The following is a 10,453-nucleotide window of genomic DNA, read 5'->3' on the forward strand; positions in this document are numbered from 1 at the left end:
TCCAAGGATATGTAGGTTAGATGCATTTGTCAGGGAAATGTAGGGGAATGGTTGTGTGTGGGATAGTCTTCAGAGGGTCAGTGTGGATTTGTTAGGCCAAATGGCCTGTTTCCACACTGTAGAGATTCTAATTCTAATCCAAAGATGTGCAGGTTAGGTGAATTGGCCATAGGAAATTGCCCACAGTATCCAAGGATATGTAGGTTAGATGCATTTGTCAGGGGAAATGTAGGGGAATGGTTGTGTGTGGGATAGTCTTCAGAGGGTCAGTGTGGATTTGTTAGGCCAAATGGCCTGTTTCCACACTGTAGAGATTCTAATTATAACTGACAATGTCCTTAATCAATTGGGCTACACTTAATTCTTTAGCTTGGGCAGTGTGTGGGTTCCTGAAGACCATTGCCATCCCTGGTTGCATCTGCCCTCTACAACATTGTTCACTCTTAGTCAAAGAATCATCCAGTAACTAGGTTAATGCAGTTCGGTAGGCAGCACTCTCGTTGCAGCAATGGGAGGTCATGAGTTCAAGTCCCACTCCTGAGATTTAAGGACATAATTCACGCTGATGTGACTCCCGCAGTGCTACAGTGTTGGAGGGGCTGCTTTCCTTTTGGATAAAGACACAGCTCAAATGGACAAATCCTGAAAATGAGGGATTCCACAGTGGCAGAGATCACATGGTTTTCAGGCCAAAAGAATCAGCAACAGGGAAGAGTTGAGTGCAGAAAGACAGTCGAAATTTCATTGTCACTTCTCAACTTCTGTTGGCGGAAGCCTGATTTATTTATAGCAAACACTCATTGAGGTACTCATTATGTTGATCGGGGATTGGCTTGGGATTAGGAAAACATTCCGAAGCTGCTTGGCAACGAGGGTGAGGAAGATAAAACACAACGCTGGGTAACATATTTGCTTAGTTACTGCTGGGTCAGCACCCTGCTTGTTCATGATTTGTACTTCTCCCCATTCATTCAAATCACATAAAGGCTGAATTCATTCCTACACACACAGACACACACACACACACATAGACACACACTCACACACATAGACACACACTCACACACACTCACAAACACACACACACAGACATACACACAGACACACAAAGACACACACACTCACACACAGACACACACACATCCCTGATACAACATTGCCAGAGGAGGAATTACTCACAAAACGTAATGACTGACAATCAAACCACTTAATGGGATTAAAGGACAATTATACTTCACATAGAAGTACTTTAAATGTATTGTATGCATACCAGAAACCCAGAGCTGAAACTGATAAACTGATGGGGTCAAATTGTAATTAGATAGATAAGGAAAAGCTGTGTGATTCCAGTATACAATTTTCAGACCCTTTTTTTTGCTCAATAAATTGTTTCACTGTATTTTCTTCTCTTCCATTCGGCACCTCGCCATTTCACAATCTTACACTGAAGGGATTGACATATTTCTCCTGCACTATTGCCCTCCAATACGTCCTCCCGAAGTTTTCGTATGTAACTCTGGCCAGCGAATGGCACAGAGCTGTTTGACTTTGGGAGGCATCAGTGATCAGTGCTTGGAAGGCGTACTGGGTGAGCTAGCCATGGATTTTTCTTTTTAAAAATGCTTTCAAGGAGTGATGACGTTACTGACAAAGCCGACTTTTACTGTCCGCTTCCCCCCAATCGTCTTGGAACTGAGACACTTGCTCAGCCTTTTCAGAGAATGAATAAGATTGACCCAGTGCTGTAGGTCAGACCAACTAAGAATGTCAGATTTCCTTCCCTAAGTGTGATCAGTGAACCAGAAGACTCTTTAAAATAGAAATTATAATTCACCAGCACCTTCCCAGAAACTAGCTTCAATTTTCAGATCTACAGCTGCTATTGCCTCAGCTTTGAATCTATGAACCAGCAGTGCAGTGATAATATTATCTTGCCAATAGGGAACATATTGAGTGGAATACCCAGTCTTACAACCACACCCTGACTTGGGTTTTGTGGAGCAGTTTACAATTAGCAGCCAGCCCCCACCAGCTGCCACAGTTTTAGCTCAGTTGGATCATCTTTCCATGCTTTACAATTCTATGACTCTTTGACTCTTGCTCAGTGGCCTTCCCAGCTAACATGGGCAAACTGTCCCAGGGTGGAAGGTCAGCAAGTGACCTTCAACTGGCCACTTGATTGGCTGCCTGGTCAGTCAATATGTCACCCCTCTTGTCAGGTCACATGACCAAACCCGTTTCCCCCTGCACAAGGCACGAGTCAGCAGTTTGACAAACAGCAAAGTACTTTTACAAACTGGGTTTACGCTGCATTCATGAGCTAGGACCGCGAGACCGGATCTTCCACAATCATGGGTCTGCTGATACAGAATAGGAATTTTCTGAATGTGGAGGATAACATGAATTGAAGGTTCTACAGCCCTGTTCAAACACATCACCTCATTGCACCTCAATAACAGTAGTGTCATTCTTCCCATTTGTTAATATCTTCCTTTAGAGATTGATACATTTTCAGACTTAAAGGCATCAAGGGATATGGAGAGAAAATGTAAATTTGACATTGAGACAGAGGATCATATAAAATAATGCAGCGGGCTCGAAAGGTTGAATAAGATCATAAAGATCAGAAATAGGCCCTGGTGGAATTTGAATTTGAAAGAAAACCTGGAGTTAGGAGTCTAATGATGATCCATTGTTGACTGGCAGAAAAACCCATCTGTTTCACCAATATCCTTTAGGGAAGGAAACTGCCAACCTTACCTGCTCTCGCCTACATGTGACTCCAGACCCACAGCAATGTAGTTGCCCCTTAACTGCCCTCTGGGCAATTAGGGATGGGCAATAAAATCTCACCTGGTCTGCGATACCCTTATCCCATGAATGCATGAAGAAACAAAATTCAGCCCATCATGTCTGCTTCACCATTAAATGAGGTCATGGCTGATCTGATAACCCTCACCTCCACTTCCCTCCAATTTTCCCATAACCCTTGATTTCCTTACTGATTGAAACTCCATCTATCTTGGCCTTGAATGTACTTAATGACCCAGCCTCAAAAAGTTCTGTGTGGTAAAAGGTTCCATAGATTCACTCCCCTCTGAGATAATTAATTTCTCCTCACTGTCATAAATTTGAGACAGTAAAACCATAGACATAGGAGCAGAAATTAGGCCATTCAACCCATCGAGTCTGCTCCACCATTCAATCATGTCTGATCAGTTTCTCAATCCCATTCTCCCCCTTTCTCCCTGTAACCCTTGATCCCTTTCACAATCACGGGGATGCCATATTCTGAATCTATGGTCTTAGATTCTCCAGCAAGGGAAACAATCTCTCCATACCTACACTGCCAACTCCTCTAAGAATTTGGAATGTTTCAATACAGTCGCCTCTCTTTCTGCTACGTTCCAGTGAGTACAGACCCAGCCTACTTAAGCTGTCCACATAAGAATAGCTTACTGTTGCTCCTAACTTCTCTGTTTCTATGTTTTGCAGTGGCAAGTGAAAGGAGTGAGACTGACCCAATGGGTGGTCCTTTGATTTTGTCTAACTGGATAGTGGATCGCTCTAAAGGCTAAGTTTAGCTGCCCACGTCAAATTACTCTACCAGCAACTTTCGAGAAAAGGTGTGTTGTTTACACCATCAGATGGTCCAGTTTTTTTAAATCGAGTGTCTACTGGGACAGGGGAAGGGCTGGGTTTTCCTGTTTACGTAACTAGATGCAAATGATCTTTTTTGTCCTGTGTTTGCAGATGGTCCAAGCTGAAGAGCAGCTTCAGTTGGTTCAAGTATTACTTGAGGATGACCCATGGACACGTTGTAGGTATGGAGACAGAAGTGAACTGCTTACACAACCCTAGGCCCACACCTTCAGTGAGGAAGGTAGATTGAAGAAAGTGGGACTCTTCTTCTTAGAGGGAAGATAGCTGAGAGGAGATCTGGTTGAGACTTTCAAAGTCACGAGTGGCCTGGATACAGAAGATTAGGTGAACCTGTTCACATTTCTAAGAGAATGAGAGGGTGTCGATTTAAAGTGATGTGAGAAAAAATGTTTTTCACTCAGCGAGTAGTTAGGGTTTGGAATGCACCACCTGGAAATGTGGGGGAGGCAGGTTCAGTTGAGGCATTCGAGAGGGACATTGGATGGTTATTTGGATAAAGGTAGTGCCTAGAGATATGGGATAAAAGCGGGGGGTTAGCACTAGGGAGCAAAGGTAAGCACACTGGACCAAATGGCCTCCATCCGCACTGTACAATTCTGTGTTTTGTTCACCCTCCATGCTTATTTTCATCACCTTACAGCATAGCACCACAAGCCAATCAGATTACATAGAGCATTGTGGGTCCTATTTGACTGATGAACATTTGCTGGGTTAAATCCAATTGATTTCCATATATTGATCTGATCTGAAGTTTATTCTGCCAATAGTGTAAACACATTAAAGAAAATATTTGGGTTCAATCACTGCGTTAGCGCATTTCCTGACTCTGTCGTCATGGTGATGCTGTCCATCATCAGAGACACACTCCTCAGATATCATAGAATAACAGAATCCCGACTGTGTGTAAATAGGCCATTCGGCCCAACAAGTCCACACTGACTCTCTGAAGAATATCCCACCCAGACCATTTCGTGTCTTTAGCTACATTCATGAAGGTCAGTGGATGAACTGTCCACACTAGATCCAGGCAAAGATGGAGACAGTGAAAGGAAAGAAGTCACATATTCACTGAGAACCTTTCACAGTCTCAATGTCCCAAAACTGCTTTGCAATCAATGAAATAGTTTCGAAGGATGGTCACTGTTATAACAGGAAGCACCTGAACCCATTTGTATGGAGCAAGATCCTATCAGTAACAGCTGTTTCAGTGAGGATTGGTTATTGGATAAATATTGGCTGTGGCAGTTGGGAAATGTAATCCTCTCCTATTCTGTGGGACAATGTGAGTGGAATCCTTTCACATCTATCAGAGAGAGCAAATGTAGATTTTAGCTTAATTTCTCACCTGAAAAACAGCATCTCTGACAATGCAGAGCCCTCTCAGTGGTAAAACATGTCTCATAAAAATACACAGTCATGAAAACCATACGGCTACAGATGTGTTTACAGACAGTGCACTTACAGAACAGAAATTTCTAAAGAGAAAGATTGTGCTGATAAAAATTCAGTGTAAAAGGAACATATTTAGATAGAGTGCCCACACATAAACAGTGCATGAACAAAGAAAAGATTGTGCCTATCAATGGGTTCATAATGAGAACGCGAACAAAGATTGTATTTATAAACAGTACTTTGATAAACAGCACTTTTATAATGAACACATTTATAAAAGGCAGGCTTTTATATTGTATTAAGTGTATTAAGATTAAGTTGATACAAAACTACGTTGATAATTTTACATCAGTTAGCAAACCAAAGAAAGCTCTGTTATCTGCCACACGCACGTGGCTCACTGTTGTGACATTAGATTGTCTCTATGATCTTTAATGTCCTACACGGCTTCTTTCTACAAGTATGCTGTGTTTTTGGCCAGGCTACATTGGACCATTTGTCAAACCACTACCAAAGTCCACCAGCCTGGCTTTCATCAATTAGTTCTCATTCTCAAACTACTGAATATTTTTACAAACCTCTTGCCAGGAACATTTGAGAACCAAACCAAGGGAACTTTCTCTTTGATTTATCTGCTCCAAATAACTGCCCTCTCAAAGGGAATGGGAAGTCGTATGTTCAACTTATGGGGTCATAGAGATGTCCAGCACAGAAACAAACCCTTCGGTCCAACTCGTCCATGCTGACCAGATATCCTAAATTAATCAAGTCCCATTTGCCAGCACTTGGCCCATATCCCTCCAAACCCTTCCTGTTCATATACCCATCCAGATGCCTTTTAAATGTTACAATTGTACCACCCTCCAACACTTCCACTGGCAGCCCATTCCATACACGCACCACCCTCTGTGTGAAAATAGTCGTCCTTAGGTCTCTTTAAAATCTCTCCCCTCTCACCCTAAACCTATGCCCTCTAGTTTTGGACTCCCCCACTCCATGGAAAAGACCTTGTCTATTCACCTGTCAGAGCCCTCAGCCCTCAGCCCCTGACAGTCCAGGAAATACAGCCTCAACCTATTCAGCCACTCCGTTTAGCTCCAGCCCTGGCAACATTCTTGTAGATCTTTTCTGAACCCTTTCAAGTTTCACAACATCATTCCCATAGTAGGGAAACTAGAATTGCATGCAATATTCCAATAGTGGCCTAACCAATGTCCTGTACAGCTGCAACATGACCTCCCAACCCCTGTACTCAATACTCTGACCAATAAAGAAAAGCATACCAAACACCTTCTTCACTATCCTATTTATCTGCAACTCCACTTTCAAGGAGCTATGAACCTGCATTCCAGGGTCTCTTTGTTCAATAACACTGCCTTGGAACTTACCATTAAGTGTATAAGTCCTGCACTGATTTACCTTTCCAAAATGCAACACCTCACATTTATCTCAACTTTTGCTAACAAGTTTGGAGAAGATTTGTAGCTCAGGTTAAGGTTCTGGATGTAGGTTTGCTCGCTGAGCTGAAAGGTTCGTTTTCAGACGTTTCGTCACCATGCTCGGTAACATCATCAGTGAGCCTCCGGTGAAGCCTTGCTAACAATCTTTGTATTTACATAGCACATGAATGAATGCGTACTTTGTTCAGTTGATGGATGGAGGGCTATATGATCCAGGATGTGGAATAAAGTCACCATAGTCCCATTCTCTCATTAGAGAGAGATAACCGGTGATGGTTTAACCTACAAGTCATCCCACCTCAGGTGAGGGGAGAGGTGGAGAAAGAGAATCCTTCATGGTAACTTCAGCTGGTGTGTGGGAATTGAACCCATGCTGTTAATATTACACTGCACCACAAATCGCCTGAGCTAACAAACAGCTGGTCTGGATATAGTGAGTGTCTTGTCATGTGTTGTGTCTCACAGCTGATAGGCAATGTGCCTCTAAGAGACATGCTCATCTGATCACTATCTCGTAGTATATGAGCTGATGGTATAGAAGTGCCAGTCCCCATCTTACTTGGACTACATGCAGCATGACAGGCTGAGAGAAGCTTGTTTTGCAGCTGTCTTGTTCAGTATCAGTTTCACAGTGTCAGTGAATGTCTAGTACTAGAAGCTGTAATAAAAAACGATTGAATAGTTCAGCACTACATTACCAACTTTGAGTTCTTATGTCATGGGAGATTATATAAGTATTGTCTGATCAAGTACAGAAACACTTTGGAACGTTAAAACACCCATCGTTGCATCTGTGCAGCACCTCACATTTATGTAAGCACTTGCACACAATCTTTGTCCTGAAGAAGGGCTACACCTAAAATGTCGACTTCTGCACCTCCTGATGCTGCCTGGCTTAATGCGTTCTCCCAGCCTCCTGCCCGTCTACTCTGGGATTCCAGCATCTGCAGTTTATTTGTCAATCACCACCATTGTGTCTACAGCAGACCTTGAGGGCAGATCAAATCATCCCAGGTCATTTTCTCTTGAAATGTGGGTTGAGAGTGAATAGAATGGATAAACTAGATCCAAGTGAGTTTTGTTACTATGTCTGGGATTTAGGTTCTGTAGATTGGTCAGTGCATTGAGTTGGGAGGTCATGTTGCAGCTGTATTGGACATTGATTAGGCCACTTCTGGAATACTGTGTTCAATTCTGGTCTCCCTGCAGTAGGAAAGATACTAAAAAACAATGCAGCACAGGAACATGCCCTTCAGCCCTCCAAACCCGTGACACCACATTTTGCCCTTCCATACTAAACCTGTCCTCACTTACAGGATTCGTATCCCTCTATTCCCTTCCTATTCACACATTCATCCAGGTGCTTTTTGAAAGCTGCTAGTGTGTTTGTTTCCACCACCTCCTGTGGCAGTGCATTCCAGGCACTCACCACCCTGTGTGTGAAAACCTTACTTCACATATCTCTTTTAACCCCCCATCCCTCTGTACCTTGAACCCGTGCCCCGAGAAATCTTATAAACGTCTATCAGGTCGCTCCTCAAGCTCCTGTGTTCTACTGAAAACAACTATCCAACCTTTTCTCCATCGCTAAAATCCCCCAGACCAGGCAACGTCCTGGTCAATCTTTTCTGTACCCTCTCCAAAGCCACCGCATCCTTCTGGTAGTGTGGTGACCAAGTGCAGCCTAACTAAAGTTCGATAAAGCTGCAGCATAACTTGTCTATTCTTATACTCAATGAAGGCAAGCATGCCATAGGCCTTTTTTACTCCCTTATCTACCTGCGCTGTCACCTTCAGTGATCTGTGGACCTGCACACCCTGATCCCTCTGCATATCAATACTCCTAAGAGTTCTGCCATTCACTGCATAATTTCCACCTGTATTTGACTTTCCAAACTGAATCACCTTAAATTTGTCTGGATTAAACTCCATCTGTCATTTTTCTGCCTACGCCTCCAACTGATTTATATCCTGCTGTATCCTCTGACAATCCTCCTCACTATCTGCAACTCCTCCAAACGTACTAATTAGATCAGCTACGATTTCCTCCAAATCATTTATGTAGACCACAAACAGCAGAGATCCCAGCACTGATCCCTATGGAACACCACAAGCCACAAACCCTCCATTCCGAAAAGCATCTTTCCACCGCTACCCTCTATGTCCTATGACTAAACTAATGTTGTTAAATTTGAAAGGGTTCAGAAAAGATTTACAAGGATGTTGCAGGGTTGGAGGGTTGAGCTACAGGGAGAGTCTGAATAGGCTGGGGCTGTTTTCCCTGGAGGGTCGGAGGCTGAGGTTTATAAAATCATGAGGGACATGGATAAAGTGAATAGTTAAGGTCTTTTCCCCAGGGTAGGGGAGTCCAGAACTAGAGGGCATATGTTAAAGTTGAGAGGGGAAAGATTTAAAAGGGTCCTAAGGGCAAACTTTTTCACACAAAGGGTGGTGTGTGTATAGAATGAGATGCCAGAGGAAGTGGTGGAGGCTGGTACAATTACAACATTTAAAAGGCATCTGGATGAGTATATAAATTGGAAGGGTTTACAGGGATATGGGCCAAATGCTGGCAAATGGGACTAGATTAATTTAGGATATGAGGTCAGTATGGATGAGTTGGACTGAAGGTCCTGTTTCCATACAGTACAGCTTTATGACTCGAGATCATATTTACAAGGGGACAACAAAAGAAAATAGGAAGGGTGGGAGGAACTGCTTTTACTCAAATTACTTTTACCCAGAATGTGGTGAGTGTGTGGAATAGATTATTGGCATGGGTGGTAGAACAGGAAACCTTAATGGGTTTCAAGAGGGAAGTAGATAGGTTCTGGTAAACAAATAGGGTGCTGGGTTCTTCAAAATACATTGACAGAATCCTGCAGGCAGGTGGGCAAAATAAACTAAAGGTTTTCACTAGGGCTTGAAACTGTCACTATGGTCAGAATTCCACACCGCTCTGCAGAGTGGCCAGGGAGGTGGGAAGGGTGACCATTTTACAGGGTGGGAGTGAACAAGGGCAGGCAACTGAGGGCAGCGGTGGGAATGGTGGATGGTTGGATCAATCTTTCTGCCTTTGGAGGATTGGAGGAGAGCCATAAATGGCCACTTGCGCGTCTCACAGTGGCTGATGGTGGTGGTGGGTGCTCACTCAGTAGTCATGTGCCATGGTGTGGGGAGGGCTAACACACTTCTTGTTTGTTCTCCTGCACGGGGCAACATTAGCAGAAAGCCTGACCCTCCCACAAAAAAAACTCCCCCACCTCAAGAAGAAACCCCCTCCCCCCTCCATATTCACCCTTGCCAGGAACTCCCCAGTAAGCTCTTGCCCCACCACTGCCTTAAATACCTCTCCTTTGATCCTCCATGGCTTCATATCCCTTCAGCCACCCCCCCCCCGTTGACCCATCAGTGGACCCACCACACCCAGCTGTGTCTGAAGAGCTGTGGTTATTTGATTGGGAGAAAGTGAGGACTGCAGATGCTGGGGATCAGAGCTTAAAAATGTTGCTGGAAAAGTGCAGCAGATCAGGCAGCATCAAAGGAGAAGGAGAATTGACGTTTTGGGCATAAGCCCTTCTTCAGGAATGAAGAAGGTGTACCAGGCAGGCTAAGATAAAAGGTAGGGAGGAGGGACTTGGGGGAGGGGCATTGGGAATGCGATAGGTGGAAGGAGGTTAAGGTGAGGGTGATAGGCCGGAGAGGGGGTGGGGGGGGAGAGGTTGGGAAGAAGATTGCAGGTCAAGAAGGCGGTGCTGAGTCTGAGAGTTGGGACTGAGAAAAGGTGGGAGGAGGGGAAATGAGGAAGCTGGAGAAATCTGCATTCATCCCTTGTGATTGGAGGGTTCCTAGGCGGAAGATGAGGCCTTGGTGGATTGGGGGGCAGTTGAAGTGTTCAGCCACGGGGTGGTTGAGTTGGTTTGTGTGGTTGTCCCAGA

At 44.1% G+C, this 10,453-nt stretch overlaps 1 long non-coding RNA gene across 1 annotated transcript in view; it reads left to right on the forward strand.

The window, feature by feature from the left end:
- The first annotated feature begins 3,505 nt into the window (after positions 1 to 3,505).
- LOC122562443 overlaps positions 3,506 to 10,453 on the forward strand; it is a 26,144-nt gene continuing 19,196 nt past the window's right edge. The window contains exons 1-2 of the long non-coding RNA XR_006315297.1: positions 3,506 to 3,626; positions 3,754 to 3,824. This is a non-coding gene — a long non-coding RNA (uncharacterized LOC122562443). The remainder of the gene's footprint in view (positions 3,627 to 3,753; positions 3,825 to 10,453) is intronic.

The sequence above is a fragment of the Chiloscyllium plagiosum genome, chromosome 25 (genome assembly GCF_004010195.1).
Source record: "Chiloscyllium plagiosum isolate BGI_BamShark_2017 chromosome 25, ASM401019v2, whole genome shotgun sequence".
NCBI lineage: Eukaryota > Metazoa > Chordata > Chondrichthyes > Orectolobiformes > Hemiscylliidae > Chiloscyllium > Chiloscyllium plagiosum.